Source organism: Lactuca sativa, chromosome 8, assembly GCF_002870075.4.
Source record: "Lactuca sativa cultivar Salinas chromosome 8, Lsat_Salinas_v11, whole genome shotgun sequence".
Classification (NCBI taxonomy): domain Eukaryota; kingdom Viridiplantae; phylum Streptophyta; class Magnoliopsida; order Asterales; family Asteraceae; genus Lactuca; species Lactuca sativa.
In genome coordinates this window covers 230,370,587-230,393,371 of record NC_056630.2, presented here as the reverse complement: position 1 = coordinate 230,393,371, position 22,785 = coordinate 230,370,587, and the positions used below count along the sequence as shown (strand labels likewise).

The 22,785-nt window shown below is 32.2% G+C and overlaps 1 pseudogene; it reads right to left on the bottom strand.

Moving 5' to 3' along the window:
* Nucleotides 1-10,471: 10,471 nt before the first annotated feature.
* On the bottom strand, nucleotides 10,472-10,926 carry LOC111905641 (DELLA protein GAI1-like; annotated as a pseudogene).
* Nucleotides 10,927-22,785: the final 11,859 nt, after the last annotated feature.

Genomic DNA, 22,785 nt, shown 5'->3' with positions numbered 1-22,785 from the left:
AAAAATTAGAGTATCAAAAACTAAGTGCAGAAATACTGGAGAAGGCATGCCACACCATCAAGCCGGGCCCTTGCCCTTAGGGTCAGTAGTACCTGAATCAACCAATAAACTGTAAGCATATGCTTAGTGAGTTTCCTAAAACACATAGAACAAATAATCACATAATTCCATGCACACATACATATAAATTCCCTCCATGGTCTTCATATGGAATGCCTTGGGCTACCCCCATGGTCTTGTATCCTCGTGCCATGGGCTCCTCCCATGGTCTTGCCAAATGTCATGGGCTGCTCCCATGGTCTTCACATAAACCCATACATAGATCAAATATCAAACCATTACATATCCCAATACTAATCATCTCATATCAATTAGTAGGCCAGCCTTGGTGCCTTTGACCCATGAGTGTAGTGAGAAGACTCACCTCAATACTGAACGATAGCTGACTAGATCGGGACTCTAAATATCCTCTCTACACAAACCCTATAACAAAAACAATTCCTTAAATACAACTCAAAATGCCCCAAACCCCCTTAAAGGTCAAACTTGGTCAAAGACTAAGGTCAAAAACAGTCTGAGTTGACCCAACTCATCAAGTTGTCCCTTAACTCATCGAGTTTCTCCATCATCCGTACGGATTGGCCAGAAATCCAACCTCTTAATGCGTTAAGCTGATTCCATCGAATCCTAGGAGTCCAAATCTCAGGTCTCTTCCAAAATGATGTTTAGAAGGGTAAAGTTTCCAACTTTTCCCTTAAGAACCATCCATAATGAGTCAAACCCAAACTCTAGGTTCACAACATAGTCCCTAAAACTTTCACAAAATAGTCCCAAAACACAGATTTGGTGTCCAAAGGTTTGAAAATCACGTAAAGTTTACAACTTTATATCCATGCAAGCTAAAATACACTCTAGGGCTTAATAACGACTTAAAGAGGGACTTATTGCATGAATGGAACTTAGAAACCAATAACGTTTGCAACTTTAATTCAAGAGGATTCATGAAGGGGTCAGATCTAACTTATTAACCCCTGAAACCTCACCATCTTGGACAACCCAACCAAAATCCCAAAATCATGCTAAAACTTCAAACAAAGTGATCTATGTGAATACAAGGCAAGATGTCGACTTTATACCTCAAGAAGACTACTACTGGTGAAGAGTTTATGGATCTATAATCCTTCTTCCAAGCTAGATGCTACCAACTTCCAAGCTCCTTCCAAAGAATCACCAAAATCATTTCTCCAAGCTCACCACAATTCACACACTCAAACTTGCAATGTGATATACGAACTTAGGGTTTCTGGACAAGGTAGGCTGGTAAGGTGGCCAGCCAAGGCGGGGTTTAGGTCCTTTAAATAGGCTGCAACACCCTAAAATTAGGGTTTCATCTCAGCCGCCAACTTGTTGAGCTGGGACACCCCGACTTGTCGAGTTGGGTCATTAAAACCCACGACCACAATATTCTCAAGACGTGGACTTGGAGCTCCCCAATTTGTCGAGTTCCAAAGATATTCTAAATTTTTAAAATTTATCAAAGATCCCAGAAGAAACTTCAAAAATTATAAAAATTTAAGAAATATTTTTACTCACTATACTAGCAACTTTGTCAAAAGAATTTTTTCAAAAAATAAAAGTGTTTTAGATACCAAATTTGATTTTAAAAGATTAAAAATTAAAAAAATGTTAAACACAATATGATTCAAAAAAAATTATGATTCAACATATTTATGATCAATAATTTGTTACGACCTAAAAATATTTTGATTCAAATATTTTATAATCCTTAATTATCATATCTTTTATGATTCAAAATTAAATGATTCAAAAAATATAATGAGCGAAATGTTGTTATGAACAAAAAAACTTTATTTAATTCAATATATTATGATCCAAAATTATATCATTAAAAAATAATATGATCCAAAATAATATGATTCAAAATGATACGATCCAAAATGCTATGATCTAAAATGATATGATTCAATTTTTCATGATCCAAAAATAATGTGATCTAAAATAGTATGATTCATAATATCGTTATGATTCAAAACTTTTCATAATTTTTAAACATCAAAAACTTGAACCATTATTTAATTCAAAAAAAAAGATGTAAAAAATCAAAAACAAAAAAGAAACATAAATAAACACAAGAAACTTCAAAGGCGTGTTAAACCGTTAAAAAAACATACTAAAAAAGAAAACGCAAAAATAAATAAAAAATTGTGTGTATATTGATCTAAAAATGTTTTTTTAAATAATAATAATAATAATAATAATAATAATAATAAAACAAAAAGAATTAATAGAAAACAAAAAAAAATTAAAATAAACAACGAATAGATTTTAAAAATAACAATGAAGAAAAATATAAAAGCAACAAAACCGGGTGTATATGCCTCTAAAAAGTTACAAAGAAACCACTTAAATGACGTTCGTCATACGTGTTTCCTCGAATTTGTATTACGTTCCATGGACTTGTGTCGCATGTGAACACGTCACAAACTAAAAATTACGTTTGACGTTTGTGTCATTTGACGAAATGGGTGGTGGACAATTATACTTGCGATTCCTGTCATTTTTTGGGTTTCTACAGGATTCAGACCTTATCATGCGACAAATATTTGTCCTCACGGTTCCTACAAAATTTTAAGCTCCTACATGATCATATATATATATATATATATATATATATATATATATATATATATATATATATATATATATATATATAATGTTAAACCTCTAGTAATAAATACTATTATGTCTTATACCAAACCATAGGAACCAAAGTTGTCAAAAAAAAAAAGTTTCTTGCAATATCATGAGATAAGACTTTAGCCCTAAGATACACGATTCAAGTCTTTCCCCTTTTTTGTTTTAAATTCAAACTAAGCCCTAATCCCCTTTTGGAATCCTATAACACAAGAGTGGTAAGGAAAAAGAGAGGAAACACTTTAGGATTCGAAAGCAGAATTTTCAAGTCACGAAATGAGAGAGTAGTGAGTTTAAGGCTTAAACTTTGAAAATCTATGTAGCTTATTTCATACCACATAAGTACAACAACGTTTATGGAGCTTGGGGAGAGAGAAAACTAAAGAAAAGCTTTAGAGAGACGACGATAGAGACTCCATATCGAGCGAGATGTTGAGTAGGAAAGGAAAAGAAAAATGAAATAATTTTTTAGTTTTGTCTTATTTTAAAAAACTGTATATGGTGGTGTTAACTGTTTTGGAGTGCATGATTAGATTCTGGACCTTAGGGCTAGTTGGTTGAACTCTCATATCATGTCGTTAACACCCTAGACCCTCGAGGTGGTGTTTCTTGGCCAGAAGTAACTCAAAAACTATCAGGCCCTCATATACAAAGAAAATGAGACTTTATTTTTAAGAATGGTTGCATAAAGTTTGGACATTTTCTGCACAATTAGACTTGTAGATTATAGTCCTTTTCGGCACATTTGATGTTCGAATAAGCCCCCTAGGGAACGTTATTAAGCTTTAGGTTTTTGCACAAAACATGACATGTAAGGATGTAAAACATGACATGTCGGGCTCAAGGATCCGATAAGTCTTGAGGAATATGTATTAAACATGACGCGTCCCAAGAATATGACATGATATTCGAGCGGTACGTATTCATCTTGGTTTTATGAAAGCCTTGATCCATTGGACATTATCAAAACTCATACTTACAAAAGTATATATGACATGTAAATGGTTCTGTGTGTGATTGTATATTACAGGCTGTTCTGGTAGACATCCGATCCTATCGAATACCTATTTACCGTGATTCATAAATTGTGTTTACTGTTGCTATGAGACGAGTTTCACTTCTTTATATGTGATGCTATATGTTTTGTGAGTGATATGATATGTATGCTAAAATTCTGATTATTGATGTAAGACTATAATTAGACTATCGGAACCTCCAAGATGGATCTTGATCTCTCGGAAACAACTCTCGTATCCATCACATACGCTACGAATCCTCTACAACGATGTTGTAGACTCTGTCTCGCTCTGGCGGCCGAGCAAAATACGGAACCAGATCGGGTACCCTCGCCATACACTGTAAGCACTCCCCCACTAGGTTCTCGGATGGTCACCAGCCGACGCTCACAGTCGATCATGGATCCGAATCGACTCAACCGGTCCATGCCCACGATAACACAGACATCCCCCATCACGATAGGTACCAAATCTATCGGAAAATCGACTCCAAAAATCTCAAGCACACATCCCCGGATCACATCAGTCGCAAAGACAGCATGCTCATCAGTTATGGAGACTCTCAAAGGTCGACTCAATGCCTCTTGTCAGATACCGTTGTGAAGACTAAATGCTAACGATACGAAGGATTAAATCGCACCCGAGTCAAAAAACACCAAAGCAGGTACATAACTCACAAGAAAAGTACCTATGCACATCACAAAATAAGCACCATATACAAAACAATAGAATAAGCAAAAGATCACATACCAGCCACAACGTCAGGTGTTGTGCGGACCTCCTCCGCTGTCAGCTGAAAGGCTCTCCCGCGAGCCTTCAGTGCCTCGGCCTTCACTGGCCGAACCTCGGTAGCTCGAATAGAAGAAGGCACAGATCCCTGAGCTGATCCCTGATGCAACTGCGGGCACTCGGCCTTCCTATGGCCAGTCTCGTTGCAGTGAAAGCAAACTGCAAACCCCTTGGGGTAATCCCTCGCGACATGCCCCTCCTTGCCACACTTTTAGCACACCCCTACTCTGCATACCCCATCATGACTCTTGTCGCACCTCCCACAAGTGCGACCCTTTTGGCCCCTAGATCTCAAATCAGCGGGCTTTGCTCGCTTGACTTCCGACTGAGACTGTGCCGTCCGCCGATCCCTCCCTTGAGACTCTGCCTCCTCCCTGGCCCGAGTCTCTAACTCAATCTCCCTCTTCCGGGAATTTTTCTGGAGCTCAGCAAATGTCCGGTATAACGAGTTCGCCACGAACTTACGAATATCCCACCTCAGTATGCTCAAGTATTGGCTCATGCTTGCCTGCTTGGTAGACACATGCTCAGGGCAAAACAACGCCCTCTCATGAAACATCCTCGTAATCACGATCACAGACTCTGTCCTCTGCTTGATGGACAAGAACTCCTAAGCCAATCGCTCCCTCTCCACTGGAGCAACATACTCATCTCAAAACATAGCATTAAACCTCTCCCATGACACTACAATGATATCTACAGGAGTGAAGCTGGCTGTCACAAACTTCCACAAGTCCCGTCAAACTCTGGTGGCTTCGTGTTGCTGAACTCTCGGTACAGCAACGAGTCACCCCCATGTGGCTTGGCAGCATCTACAGCTGCGGTGGCTGTAGCAGCAGCCGCCTCAGAAATAGCAGTGTATCACTCATCAAACATCTCAATCAGAGTGGTCTTAATAGACCCAAACATCTCTGGGATGGCCTCTCGGATAGCTGTTGCCACCTCGTCGTGAATCATCCTGCGAATCTCATTATCGCTAACACCGCTGCTCTCTGGGTTGTGGCGTGTATTCACCATGATGTCTCTGAAACACAACACAAAAGAGATCAGAGACTCGCTCGAGTATACCCGCACTCGATCACTCAACCCTACTTGTTCCTTAGCACCCTAATGATTCTTACTTAGACTACTTACCGATCCAGTGCTTTCAATAGTACAGGCCCAATACTACCTCCCACACCGCATTCGTATCCACCCCAAGTCCTCTCCAAGGATCCCAGCTCACAAGCACTCTATGCCTCTCAAAACACAGACTCCTCATAAGCTCCTCTCTGCTACCTATTCACACTCAAAGCAACTCATGGTAGCAGAAACTCCTAGGCAAAGGCATCACAAATCAGGTCACTCTAGTCCTAAAATATGAAATACCTAGCCTAATCTCTAGCATGCATAATACATATCTCATAATATCTCATAACACAAAAATAGTAAGGGTATCTTCGGAAATCACCGTTCGGGCACTGGCTGATTGTACACATTGCCCTTTTCCGCTTTTCTTTAAGAACTCTTACTCGTTTTCAGAAAATCATTTTTCTTGAAAATTTCCCTCAAATCCTCGGTTTGAGTCCAGACATACCCGAAGGTGTATCTGAATCCCTCAAACAAACGCTCTGATACCAACTTGTAACGACGTAAAAATTTTAAACCAAATTTCCATTTTTCAATCACAACAATTCACATGTCACATTTTACCAAAAACCTCAAGATTCAACATAAAACATTTTTCAAGTATTGTTTATCATAAAACCAGGATCCAAAAACAAATATAAATTTGTCTCGGTTGTGTGTGTACAATCAGGTCGGTGCCTTCCCGCGATCATCGGTAGTACCTGAAACACATAACACGATAAGCACGAATGCCTAGTGAGTTCCCCAAAATACCACATACAACAAATTCGCCACTCCATGCTATACTCTGTAAGACCCTACGGTCAACGTGTCTCAGCAGGACCCTCCAGTCCTATAGCTCGTTGGACCCTCTGGTCCGGTCTAGCTCGTTGGACCCTCCGGTTCGGTCTGGTTGAGGACCCTCTGGCCTCATAAATCGTTGGACCTTCCGGTCTGGTATAAATAGCACATAGCATATAATACATAATTCACAAAACACATAATCTCAAGAAAACACGTAAGACCTTCTGGTCCGCACATAGATACCACCCTAGGTAAGGTATAGTGAGAAGACCCACCTTGGGAAAACTCGGGTAATCTCGCACTCGAAATACTGGTCTAGCCTTCGCCTAATCACACACAATAATTATCTTTAATTAATAATGGCTCTCAAAAGGCTAGACTAACCCCTCCAGGCACTCATAGATGGGTAAAATACCATTTTACACAACCCCCCCCCCCCCCAAATGGAGTTTATAGTCCTCAAGATGACCAAACCATAAAAGTTAACAAAAAGTCAATGGCAGAGAGTACGTTGCGCATACCAGCTCTGTACGCCGGGCGTACTCGGCCACCATGAAGTCATCGGGGATACTCGACCCCTATGTTGCGCGTACTGGGATTACGCCCAACGTACGCCTCAATTTCACACTCCTCACGATTTTGGTCTTAATTAATTAATACACAGGCTCATACTGCAGATCTGATCACTCTAAAGTCCTTTAACCCATAAAGCCAATGACTTTAAGCCTTTGCATGGCTGTAAAGGTCACCAACACTCAAAACACCCATCCCCTTTCCCTATTAAGTTCTTAACTCATGCATGGCTTATTCCTAACGTCCAAGATTGGATTTTTATGGCTCTATATCACATTATACACTAAAAAGGGATAGATCAAGGTCTATGGAGCTCCTTTACTCATAAAGTCTCCACCTTTGGGACTAAAAACCCTAAATGCTCCAAAAGAAAGAACCAAGTCAAGGAATTAGAAAGAATGAAGCTTTATACCTTTTTGTGAAGCTTCTCACGTAGCAAAGCTCAGATCCAAACTCCTGGATGCACTCTCCAGCTACAAGGACGAAGATTTAGGGTTAGGAGGGTTTGGTGTCTGGGAATGGTGGCCAGAAATGAGGTAAATAGGGGGCTTGCTAGCAATTTGAGTTTCATACAGAGCCTAGTACGCCCAGCGTACCCACTAGTACGCCCAGCGTACTAGGTTACCTCTGCGTCACGAGCACACATTCGAGTACGCTAAGCGTACACCCAAGTACGCCCCGTGTACTTGTTTACCACCCTTTTCTCAATCAAGGGCCAAAATAGACAAGAGCTCCAAGATCAAGGTTTAATATGATATACCTAGACTTGGGATGTTACAATTCTCCCCCACTAGAATCAGACTTCGCCATCGAAGTTATGCTCTGCAAATAACTCTAGGTGTTGATCCCGCATCTCCAACTCTGGCTCCCAAGTCAGATCGGACCCCCTCCGATGTTGCCATTGGACCTGAACCAGAGGCACTTTCTTGTTCCTCAGAACCTTCATCTTTCGATCCAAAAACGCGATCGGCCTCTTGCTGTAATTTAGGCTCGCATCCACCTGAATATGCTCTAACAGTACCACCGCCGTCTCATCGGCTACACACTTCCTCAACTGGGATACGTGGAAGGTGTTATGGATTTGACTCAATTCTGTAGGTAGCTCTAACTGATATGCTACTCTACCCAATCTGGCGATCATTAACAAAATTAAACTAGAGCATTATAAAATAAAAGAATGAGATTCAAGGGGATTCTTGAACACTTAGAAGATTGTATTCAAGATGGTGTGTTTATTTTTTTCACATTTGATAGGTATTTATACTACATAGTGAAAAATGTTCATCCACAGGCTATTTTTAACTCAATAATTTTATGGTTTATATATATATATATATATATATATATATATATATATATATATATATATATATATATATATATAGGGAAATGATCAAATGAGAACATCTAAAAGGTTGAGAACGCGATAACAAATATATTCATTTGTGATTCCATGTATTCATTTGTGGAGAAATGATAAATTTTTACGCACAATCAAGATGAATATGCTTTTTCTCTTCAATTGAAATTAAATACATAAAAATTTATCACTTCTCCACAAATAAATACATGGAATCACAAATGAATATACTTTGTTTTTGCGTTCTCAACATTTTTGGTGTTCTCATTTGATCCTATATATATATATATATATATATATATATATATATATATATATATATATATATATATATATATATATATATATATATATATATATATATATATATATATATATATATATATATATATATATATATATATAAGATTGACAAACGTGTATGTCCAGCCCCCCCCCCCCTCCCCCTCCTTTTTATCTCTCTATCATACGTCTCCAGCCATTGGTTAGGCTTTTATTTATTTTTTTCCACCTATTTCGTTTTCAGACATAACTTTTTTTCCTTTAAAAAAAACGAAAGTTCTTAAAATTTAATTATTTACAAAATTGACACAATCATGAAAATTTGAAAAAAAAATGTTTTCTTTTTAATTTTTAGTATTTATAAAAATCCTAGAAAAAACTTCAAAAAATATAAAAATTTAAGAAATACTTCTACTCACTATACTAGCAACTTTGTCAAAAAAAAAATTTAAATAAGATGTTTTAGATTCCAAATTTGATTTTAAAATATTTAAATTTAAAAAAAAAAATGTTGCACATAATATGATTCAAATTATTTATGATTAAAAAAATTATGATTCAACATGTTTGTGACCATTAATCTGTTATGTTCTAAAAATATTTTGATTCAAATATTTTATGATCATTAATTATCATATCTTGTATGATTCAAAATTAAATGATTCAAAAAATATAATAATCGAAATGTTGTTATGAACAAAAATTTTATTTAATTCAATATATTATGAACCAAAATCATATGATTGAAAAATAATATGATCCAAAATCATATAATTCAAAATGATATGATCAAAATGTTATGATCCAAAATGATATTATTTAAATTTTCATGATCCAAAAATAATATTATCTAAAATAGTATGATGCATAATATCATTATGATTCGGAACTTTTTATAATTTTTAAAAATCAAAAACTCGAACCGTTATTTAATTCAAAAAAAAAAAAAGATGAAAAAAATCGAAAACATAAAAAAAACACAAGAAACTTCAAATGCATCGTAAACCCGTTAAAAAACAAACAAACAAAACACAAAAATAAGAAAAAAAAACATCATAAATGGTCCCTGTGGTTTCCTCAAATCTGAAGTTTAATCCTCGTGGTTTAAAAACGTCATAGATGGTCCCTGTGCTTTCAAAACTTTTGATGTTTAGTCCTTTTTGTAACTCCATTAGCTTTCCACCGTTAAATGAAAGGTATTTTTGTCATTTAACTATCCATGGACCTTTTATGAGGTTTTCTTTTCTTTTAGTTTTTTAAAATAAATTTAATATCTAAGGTCTCTCTCTCTCTCTCTCTCTCTAAAACACGTACACACAAACATAAACATCTCTCCACCTTGATCATTTGATCATCATCTTCGTTATTAAAGGGTCATTTCTGATCTCCATCCCCTTATCAATGACCTCAGAAGCATCCATGACCACTATCATCGCGCAAGAAACCATTGATCCCCTTCTCTCTACCATGTGTTTTAGTTTCTCTTAATAGATAGGTTTTGATAATTTTGAAAAGTGATGTCTAATTCCATATCGTGAAGCTGTGAAACAAGAAACAACCAGGTTGGGGCATGAATGAATTAAAGTCATTGGGGAATTTCCACAAACAGTTGGTGTGCAGCTTAAGAAGTTTACCATGGAATCTTTGTTTTTACTTCTAATTGAAATCCAAATTGTAGGTGGACTCAATACACAAAAATGTACAATAAAGGAAAATGAAAATATATACATAAAAACGAATTTATGATTTCTTGAATCAATCGTTTATACCCATGTGTAAGGAATCAGTAATGGGTTAAAACACAAAACAAAGAAACATATTGATCTTATTCCCTTTCAATTATGTTTTCGGGGATCCTCTGTAGATTGTCAACGAAGACAGAAGATGAGTCCACAACCGACCGAGTTACAGAGGCGGTGTTGTTCACAAACGAATCATCGATAACAGGTGGTTGATTTGTGGGGTTCAACTCACAAATCATTGATTTAAGATCTGAATGGTTATAATGAATAGAATCAGAAGCAAGTTGGGACAACCCATCATCGTTCCCCAAAACACCCTCCAGATGCTCGATCTTTTGTGCAATATCAGCCATATCACACGACTTAGTTTTGTAACCAATCACCATCAACAGCTCTTATCAACGTTGGAATCTTGATCTTCAACCTTATCCCACAGCTTCGATTTCCCGATCACATCTGAAAAAACAGAAGCTGAGGCAGCAACGGTGGAGGCGAAAGTGGAACTGCCGCCATCTTGTTGTGGGTAATCTTGTTCCATTTTTTTCATCTTCTTGGAAGAATTTGAGCATTTGTTGGGCAATGGTAGTGCTAATGATTATATAAGGAAAATAGGGTGAGAAGTGGGATGAGGTTCTGTGCTCATGTCGAGAAGAGAGAGAGAGAGAGAGAGAGAGAGAGAGAGAGAGACCTTTTATATATTTAATTATGTTTAATTTTTTCCTTTTTAAAAAAATACGAGAAAACATCATAAATGGTCCCTGTGGTGGTGAAATGACGAAAATACCCTTCAGTTAACGGACAAACTTATCGGAGTTAGCAAAAAGGACCAAACATCAAAAGTTTTGAAAACATACGGACCATCTATGAGATTTTAAACCACAAGGACTAAACTTTGATTTTAGGTAACCACGGGGACCATTTATGATGTTTTTTCAAAAAATAAATAAAAACGGCGTATATATTGAACTAAAAAGGTTTTCTCAAAAAACTGAAAAATAAATAAAAATGAACAATGAAAAAGTTAAAAAAAAATGAAGAAAAATTTAAAAACAGCAAAACCGAGTATATTTACCTCTAAAAGGATTATTTTTTAAATAAAAGAAAAACCCATTTAGAAGACGTTCGTCTAACGTGATTATTTCGTCAAATCTGTATTACGTTCCACGGATGTGTGTCGCATGCGAACACGTCACGAACTAATAGTTACGTTTGACGTTTATGCCCTTGATGAAATGGGTGGTGGACAATTATGATCGCGGTTCCTAACGTTTTTTGGGTTTCTACAGGATTTCGAATCTATCCTATGAAAAATAATTGTCATCGCGGTTCCTACCAATTTTTGAGTTACTAAATGATTATATATATATATATATATATATATATATATATATATATATATATATATATATATATATATATATATATATAACATCTCGTAATAATTACTATTATGTCGTATACCAAACCATAGGAACCAAAGTTGTCAAAAAAAATGTTTCTTGCAAAATCATGAGATAAGACTTTAGCCTTAAGATACACCATTCAAGTCTTTCCCCCTTTTTGTTTTAAATTCATACTAAGCCCTAATCCCCTTTTGGAATCCTAGAACACAAGTGTTAGAAATTTGGGGTAATAAAAGTCTTGTAAATTCTGAGAATCGTGTTTACACGTTCAGATTAAAGTATTTGGGTGGTACTCCCAACCTTTAATCGGATAAGACTCAGAAGAGTTTCTAGAACAGAGAATATGAAGTTATGATTTCGTGATTGTTCTTGTACCAGGAAAATGATGGCCAAAATGATTAAGTACTTCATTTGTCTAAAAACTGTCAAGGCAGTTTTCTTTGTCCAAAAACTACTCCAACTGTCAAAACCAATTTATAATAGTCACAAACTGTCACTAAAACCAAATCATTAAAAAGGGTCAAAATGAAGTCAAAAATCAAGTTCATTTATAGAAAATTCAGATTTATAAGGCATTTTTTATATTAAAAAGGGTCAAAATGCAGCTCGACCCTGGGCCTCTGCCCCTTGGACCCAACTAGGGGCTGTCGTCCCTTGGACCCCGCACCTATGGACGCTGCCCCCAGACCTCCGTTCGTTTAGGGGTTTCGCACCTAAATGACAATCTACTTTGAATTTTTAATGAACTTAAACAGGTGTGCACTCCGCACCGTCCTTACTTGTTTAATATTCATCAAGATTGATTTTTGGTCAACAAGTCAATCCATTACACTTAAATACACATTGATGATACAAAATCACCAACAACAAGAGTGGTAAGGAGAAATAGAGGAAACACTTTAGGGTTCGAAAGTAGAATTTGCAAGTCACAAAAAGAGAGAGTAGTGAGTTTAAGGCTTAAACTTTGAAAATCTATGTATGTGTATGACAACATACGAAACATACAACATCGCATATAGAGAAGTGCTTCGATATTTAACTTAGGGCCCTCGGGGTAAAATGTATAGATTTATGAGCTTGCTAAGCGTTCCATTTACCATTTATATTTAACTTAGGGCCCTCGGGGATGGACAAAGGTAATACGGACAAAGGTAATAACCCGGTTTGACTACAAAGACATCCGCAATTATGATTGAGTATCATGTATTTAGTTTTTATGTTTTAAAAATAAAATTTGTTTTACTTCTTGTATGTGGGTTGTGGTCGATGAAGAAATGGTGATTTTTGGTTATGGAAGAATTATTAAGTTTTATTGGATCTTAGAATTTAAATGACAATTTTTTTTAACTTGGACATTATAAGTTGCTATCAGACCAGGGTTTGATGGATTCATGCATGCAATCATGTATCTCCGAACTCAAACCAGAGCTCAAAATTTCAAAAACAAGTTTTTTTAAGAAACAAATCTTGTAAATGGAAAGAAATGTGGGACGGACATTCAACCGGGGTGAGCTATAATTCTTAATTGTATAATATTGCATGCTAGAAAAAGCTAAAGTTATATGTATTTGATGAATGTACATGCATGCTAGAATTGATTGAAAAGGGATAAATGTTGAATGTGTGCCCATACTATGTACTTGATCTTTTTATGATGAGAAAGCATGCATGTAGGAATAGCAGCATGCCTTTTGCCATGAGTAAGGATTGATGTAGGCAAATAACAAATTGATTAGAATCAAAAATAGGCTTGGAATTTTTTACTTAAACCTTACCGAGTTTTCGTGTTTGATTTTTGCCTAGGGTAGAGTTAATTATTCGAAAGTCTATTTGTTTTCTAGACAGACGAGTATGCTTTTTCTCTTCTTACTATTGATAAGAAATTTCCCTTAGGTAGGAAATTTATTAGTTTATTTATGAATTAGGATTTTCAAACCACTTTACTTTTCTAGCTCCAAAACTTTTTATGAAAATGTATTTCAGTTAGTTTTATCAATCATTATTAGCTGGACCTAAAACAAACATCACCTATGATCAAATTTAACAAAGATCAGAAAATGAGACAACTTACTACTCAACAAGACAAAATGCTCCATCAACCCTAACCCTAAGACAAACAAGCTAAACTAATAGAACATAAACTTAAAACACATATCAATATGATTCTCCACACTATTCTATCCTCTTAAAACTTTCATCCTACTAATCAATAATCACAAATCCACAATCCTTTTAGCCAATATGATAACCCTTGATGCAATCACATAAGCTTCTCTCCTATCACCAATACTTGCATCATTGACTTTGCGATGTGCAATCTCCAAATACTCATTTCCTATTTCCATCAAGATATAGGCCAATACCAAACCAAACATCACACAATTTTTTTTCTTCCAAAATCCTCATGAAACTTCTCTCAAAAATTCTTCCAAATTTCCACATCTTTAACGCATAATTTCCCTTCATATGATCCATAACCATAAGATCTCCAATTCCCTTCAATTTATGCTTAAAAATCGGAGCATACATGAGATTCAAAAGGTCCTTGTTGTTGATATGTGAGACTCCATACATTTTAGGAACATCAAATATGATTTGAGACCCCTTCAAACTTTCACCATTAATGTTTTTACAAGAGGCGTAGAGAATCACATACAATGTTGATTTGAAGAGAGGAACTATTTCCAAACATCTTTTGATTGTCTTAATAATTTCTAGCTCTGGATGAAATTCATCAAAAGGGAACTCAAATGAGTAGAAATCGCTGAATTTCTCTTTAAGAAAATTACCTTTTCTGCTGCAGTTTTCTGCTGATTCTGTGAATAACCTTAGGTAACTTGAAGCTAGGTATGTATATCCTATGGGTTTTCTCAAATCACTTGTGTTATGATTTATCTCCATGGATTTGTTGCTTCCTATGGTGATCTTGTAGTCATCGAGCTCATTAGCATCAACAATGTTGGAAAGATCCACAAGCTCTCTTTCGTATTCATCCATTAATCTAGACCCATTTTCGTCTATCAGATTATAAGCTAAGATCATCAAACATGCTAAAGATTTCTGTGATACTCCATTATGTATTGCTTTGAATGTTTTTTTAACCTAAAGATTTTGAGATTTCGAAGCTCTTTATCAGTCCAATCTTTCTTATTCACGCCAAAAGAGTGAACAACTGGAACATCTGGAAAATCTGGAAAATGATCCTCGTAACTACTCCAAGGTTCCTCAGCAAATCGTTTCACTCTTTCGAAAAAATCATCATTTTTCCTCTTTTCAGATCCCTTATTAAAGGATGTAGAGCTTCACCTTCCATTTCTGAGTCGTTTGAATCTCCTACATTTGGTTGTGTAGCACCGCTGCCTTGGGCTCCTAATCTCCTACTCCGCTTCATCGCCACCGCCGCCGTGGACTCCTAATCGGAATACGTATCCGTCGGATGTGGGGTCGAGATCATTTAAGTACAGCCCACAACCCTAATTTCCTTTCTGGGTTTCATAACTCAAATCAGTACACCAATGAGCCTGACCAGATATGGGCTTACAATGGGCTCAATTATTGCAATGATAAGCAAGAAAAGAGCATGCTTCTAATGGGTCTCAAGCATCTTCAATCTCCAATATTAAATAAAGTTATACTATTATTTAATATTTTTGTCACAACTTTTTTTATAGTTTTTTTTTAGAAATTTAACTTATTAATTATTATCTATCTAAAATGTTTTATAAATCATTTTCATTTATTAGATGTTTTTTAAATATATTATACTATAGTATGAAATATTTTAAATTAAGATTATCATTAGAAATTAGTTTATAAACATTCCATATATAAATAACTATTGATAAAAATAATTTAGTAGGTAAAAAATAAAAAACGTTTAAAACTAGAATATAATTAAAGGGTTAAAAATAAAATAGGATAAATATGAAGGAGTTAGTTGTTCAAAGTTTTATAACATATTGATCACTCAATATAGGCAAAAAATAAAAAACGTTTAAAACTAGAATATAATTAAAGGGTTAAAAATAAAATAGGATAAATATGAAGGAGTTAGTTGTTCAAAGTTTTATAACATATTGATCACTCAATATATATTTAGTGGTCAATAAAAATATACAAAAAAAAAAACTAGACATTCTAATAATACTAAATAAAAATAAGTGATGAATCAATAATAAAAAACTAAAAATCATTGGAGATGCTCTAATTTTGGACCATATCATGTATATGTGCATGCCTCCTGTACATATTTAAAATAAAAAATAAAAAGCACTAATACATAACGATATATATATATATATATATATATATATATATATATATATATATATATATATATATATATATATATATATATATATATATATATATATATATATATATATATATATATATATATATCGTTATGTATTAGTGTTTTTTATTTTAAATATAATGATTGTAGAAGGGTGGTATTAATTTGAACCATAAGTGTTGAATTATTTAACACCTCAATTTTCATATATAGATTATATAAGAAATAATCATTCCAGCATCTCCCAAGATCAATCCTAACACTTAACTATTGACTAAACTACAGCGGAAGCAAAATAAAATAAAATAAAGTCTTCAACCGAAGAGCTTCGGGTGTTACGTCTTTGCGGAAATCCTTTGTCGTCTTGTTGATCAATCCTTCTCCCCATCATTCTTACTGTCACTTGTTAAATAGTTCTCTGGGTTGCGCACATTTAAAGTTTCTAAATGGGTAAGCCTAGGGCCTAGTGAGTTCGTGTTGCACATATATGTCCATCAATTAAAAAAACAAAAGGTTTTATCATATAGTTTCAATAAATCATACAACACACATATCATGTAATGTCATAATTTATGGGAACGATTAATTATCCAGAGAAAGAACCAAATGTTCATTTCCCTTCTCCTTGAGACAACTAATCATCCATTGTACTCAAGTATTTTAAATATCCAAGGAAATGAGTATGATTCTCAATTCTCATTCCCGCCGATCACACACATCCGTCATGCTCACGGCGATTAAACACCCACCTGTTCCAACTAAACATGTCACCCAAAACCACGCACAAAAGATAAACAACTTAAAATAACATTTGTACGCAAGCATACTTATCATAAAACATATTGTCAATAAATAAATAAAAACCACATAATAAACGCATGACAAACATCTATGTGCGAGCAACCACAGAATACGAAAAACTTACCTTGATGGCGTTAGTCTTAACCGGATGTCGTCAGACTATCCGCAGACATGCACCCTACGTTTAACCAACATTTATTTTCTAAGGCTTAATCCTATAAACATCTTATGTGTTTGTTTTGGCTCCATCACACATATGTCTCCTTCGGTCAACCAATAATTATTTCATCATATTAACTAGAATGTGCGTAACAACTTTAATAAAAATATTATTATCTTTTTCTTCATTTTCTTTTCATGTCGTTATTCCCATTTAATGAGGTTTTACCCGTAAAAGATTTAATACTCAAATGTCAAAATAACTAAACCTTAAAACAAAGACTTTGTTTGAATAATAACAACAAGTAATATTAACATCAATATAAATAGCAAATTTAAAATAACAACCATTTATGTGACGGTGTACAAAACTAAAAATTGTCAAATTATAAAAACTGGAGGGGTTATTTTTATATCTTTTGTTATGATACACAAGTAACACATTTGTTAGCTATTTGTGAAAACTAAAATTGCCAACTTATCAACAATAGTGGGACTATTTATGTAAATATCATTTTTATCATTTGAAACATCAAAAAAACCGTTTCAACAAAAGATCCATATTCTTTTCTTCTTTACCCGAACAATAAAAACGTTTTCGACCATTTTATCACAGTAAACGTAGAAACTGTTGTCAAATAAAATTTATAAAACCACCGTTAATCATCTCCATTTCATACCAACATATTCATATACTAAATCTTGAATAACTTATTATAAAGTAAGTTTAAATTCACCGTGTCTTTTACGAAAACATAACATTTGTTTTTCACAAAATTCGATTATTCCTTGGCCGAAAAGAGACATATGATTGAACCAAAATACATACTCAAATCCTATAAACCTACTCAAACAACTTAATTAAACTCAAATCGAAGAGACATACCTTAATTACTAAAATAGCTTTGAAAAAATTCACGAACTTCAAACCCCGATTTCTCTTTTGTTTCCCCAACCTTTCTTGCATTTTTTTTGTGGGCATGCCACTCTAATTCTCATGCCTTATATAATGGCCAAGTTTGTAACCTTTCTAGTTAACCCAAAAGTCCAAATTTATGACACTAATCAAAGTGATGGGTTTTGGAATTAAAATTCCATAATTTCTCTATTTACTCCTATTTAATCACCATTATATTATTTTAATACTATAGTCAAATTATATATATATTTATACATTTTTTTAGTTTGAGTTATCACAACCAAATAGTAAAGCCATAGCTTAAGGAGAGACCTGTGTTTTTTTCTTCTAAAAATTAACAGATTTTATAACATTATATTATATTACCAATTTATGAAAAATCAAAACATGTGGAAGGGTAGAGAAGAGGTCTCCTTTCCTTGATGTCATGTGTTTAAAACCAAGTATCATAGTGTATTCTCATTTTATTAAAGCAACTAGGCGAATGTCCGCGCGTTGCGCAAAAACATCTATATAGCTGAAATCTCTATAAATATATGTTTTTTTTTAAATATAAGGCCATCTCCAACGCATTGAACTCTTAAGAGTTCAATGGATTGACACATCAGCATTCCACTAACTATACTATTTAACCTATTAAACTCTACACTCCATTAAACTCTTAAGAGTTCAATGGATTCCACATCATCATTTGTTTTCATAAATAATATTAATAAATAAAACCAAAACATTACATTAATTAGAAATTCAAAGTAACAATTACTAAATATTAATTAAAGATTACAATTTAGAAATTAAAAGTTACGAATATATTATAATGAGAACGTTTTATTAATATGTAATTTCAATATGTTGTATTATAATAAATAAGATGTTATCTTTTTAAAAAATTTATAAGATTTAATTATTCTTTTATTGTTTAGAATAAAAAAAATATGATGTAATTAATAAACTAAATTATTGAATATATAATAAAATAAGGTATAAATCAAAAAAAAATCATAATATATAGTTTGTTTGTGGGAAAAAAATTAAATGTTATTTTCAATATATAAATTGTTATATTAAATTGATAAAGAAAAAAAAATTTCAACATAAATAGTTATATTAACTTGAGAAAAAAAAAACAAATAAATGATACGATTCAACGGGGATTGAACCCCTCGTTCAATATACTCTACCTACAATGCATTTTTAATCCATTGAATGCCACATCACCATATTTTTACCCATTAAACTCTTCATACAACCCCCATTAGGGATGGTCTAACAATAATGTTGTTAAATTTGATATAATAATTCGTATTGGTATAATATATTGATTATTTTGAATTATATGATAATATATATATATATATATATATATATTAAAACTGCATAATCTCAATCTTTTGAATGATCTCTACTCGCGGGTTACTCTTGAATAAAATTAAATATAATATATTTTTTAATGTTATTTAGAGTTGTTATTGTTAATTAATTTTTTAAAATTGATTTGCTTGACGTTTCAATTTCTATCATTATATTTCTTTAAAACATCAAACAATTTTTTTTATTTATTTTAAAGGTAACAATATAATCATTTATATAGAGTTATTTTTAACTATTTTTATTGTAAGTTATTTTAAGCTACTTATCTGAAAACTTTTAACGATTATAAAAATATCTTTAAGAAATATTTTAGTTAAATTGATATTATATTTTAGATTTTGCTTTTAGCACTACAACTTATCACTTTTAACTATTCACAAAATATTCTTTGGGTTTTTTAGGTGGAACTGAAATTTATATTGAAGTTGACCCTATAATGTTATATTTAAATTAACAATTTAAGTATTTTGTCCAAACTGTTCAAAAGTTGTAACTTTAAATTGATAATGGTTTACATACAACAACATATTAAATCTAATAAATTAAGTATAATGTGTTAAAAGTTAAAAACATAATTTTATAAGTAGAAGAAAATATATTCTTTTAATATTGAAATTTAGTTTATATATGATTACACTTTAGGTTTAATATTTATTTAACATTATTAATGAACTTATAATCATTATTAGAAAGAAATTGAAAAATCATGGGAGTTTCAAATAGATGTGGGGAAAGGAAAAATGAAAGAGAGTTTGAAATGAATGTGGTGAAATGAAAAATACTTCCTTTATAAGTATAATAAACCAATGTTTGCGCGTTGAGCAGAAACAACTATATAGTTGAAGTCTTTACAAATATATGTTTTTTTAAATATAGTAATAATGTTGTTGTTAAAATTGATATAATAATTCGTGTACTAAATTGATATAATATATTGATTATTTTGAATTATATGATAATATATACATCTATTATAACTTCATAATCTCAATCGTTTGAATGACTTCTATCTGCGAGTTACACATGAATAAAATTAAATATAATATATGGTTTAATATTATTTATAGTTGTTGTTATTGTTAATTAATTTTTTAAAATTTATTTGTTTAATGTTTTAATTTCTATCATTATTATTATTGAAAACATCAAACATTATCTTTTTATTTCAAAGGTAACAATATAATCATTTATATAGAGTTATTTTTAGCTATTGTTATTATAAGTTATTTTAAGCTACTTATCTGTAAACTTTAATCGATTATAAAAATATCCTTAGGAAATATTTTAGTTAAATTGATATTACAATTTAATTTTTGCATTTATTACTACAATTTATCACTTTTAACTATTTACAAAATATTCTTTGGTTTTTAAGTGGAACTAAAATTTATATTTAAGTTGACGTTGTAATGTTATATTTATATTAACAATTTAAGTATTTTGTCCAAACTATTCAAAAGTTATAGCTTTAAACTGATAATGGTTTACATACAACAACATATTAAATCTAATAAATTAAGTATAATATGTTAAAAGTTAAAGACATAACTTTATAAGTATAAGTAAATATATTATTTTAAAATTGAAATTTAATATATTTATGATTACACTTTAGGTTTGATATTTATTTAACCTCATTAACCAACTTATAATCATTATTATAAAGACACTAAAATTAATCACTTTTAACTTTTTACAAAATATTATTTGGCTTGTTTAAGTTAAACTAAAATTTATATTTAAGTTGACCCTGTAATGTTATATTCAAATTAATAATTTAAATATTTTATACAAGCGGTTCCAAAATTGTATCTTTAAAATGATAATGGTTTACATCCAACAATATATTAAAACTAATAAACTAAGTATAATATGTTAAAAGTTAAAAAACATAACTTTATAAGTAGAAGTAAATATATTATTTTTTAATATTAAAATTTAGTTTGTATATGATTACATTTTAGGTTTCATATTTATTTAACATTATTAACAAACTTATAATTATTATTAGAAAGAAATTGAAAAGTCATGGGAGTTTCAAATTTATGTGGTGAAAGAAAAAAATGCATGAGAGTTTTAAATTAATGTCGTGAAATGAAAAATGCTTCATTTATAACAAAAGTAGATGAATTCTCACGCGTTGCGCGACGCAGGTTAAAAATATATTATTAAAATATAGTTTTCAAATACCTTTTAGTTAATTCGATTAATCAATTTAGGTTCTTTTATTATTATTATATTTAATGTTTTCCATTTAACTATTTTAAAAAATATATATTGAATTTTTTTAAAACATTATTTGATATTTTACTTTAGGTTTTAAATTGTACACTAAATTTTTAAGCTTATTTGATATATTAATGTATGTTATTTATTTAACTATATGTTGAAGTTAACAAATTAAGTATAACATATTGCTAAGTCATAAATTCTTTCATATATGATAATGTTTACAACTAAAAGCATATCTAAAATAATAAATTAAGTATATTGTATGGAAATATGAAAAGTTTGGAGTTTCAAATGAATGTGGTGAAAGAAAAAATGTTTCCTTTATAATATAGTATGATATGATATGATATAATATGATATGATGATTATAGTTTTAATTTTTTAGTCATTGTGATGTATACAATTATTTGATAATTTTATAAACCGTTTAAAATTGTGTAAATTATATATCAAATGTATGGTAATCTATACATAACGGGTAACAAAATGTATGAACAAAAATATGAACTACAACTTTTAGTAACATAAAAATATACAAACATCTATTATAACATTTGTATTATATATATATATATATATATATATATATATATATATATATATATATATATATATATATATATATATATATATATAACGAATAATAAAAAATATGAAAAATAGACACTACAACTTTTAATAACATTAAAACACTAAAACATTTATTGTAGCACCTCGTTCTTGGTACGTATTCTTTCTATTAATCATTTAAATATTTTACATTTTGGTCTTGGACTCGGCGAGTTGAAGGACCAACTCGCCGAGTAGAAGCGGGATGGGACGCGGGACTTAAGTTATGGACTCGACGAGTCGAGTCCCGGACTCGGCGAGTAGGTACTGCTCGGACAAAAACCCTAATATGAGGGTTTGCACCCTATTTAAACATCCCATTCAGTCACCCCTCATCCCATTTTGATTCCAGAGGACTCCCATAGCAAAACCCTAATCGTGTGATTGAAGATCTAAGGCCTTTTGAGTGATTTTGGTGCTTTTGTGATTCAAGAAAGGCGGAAAAGCTTGAAGGAACAAGAAGAGGCTAGAGGGATTCGAGTTTGGTTCATCATTTGCAGTCTTTGAAAGGTATAAAATTGCTAACTAGCTTGTTCAATTGATAGATCCCATTTTGTGGAGATTTAGGGATTTTATAAGCCATTTTAGGTAGCCAACCATGAATGCAAG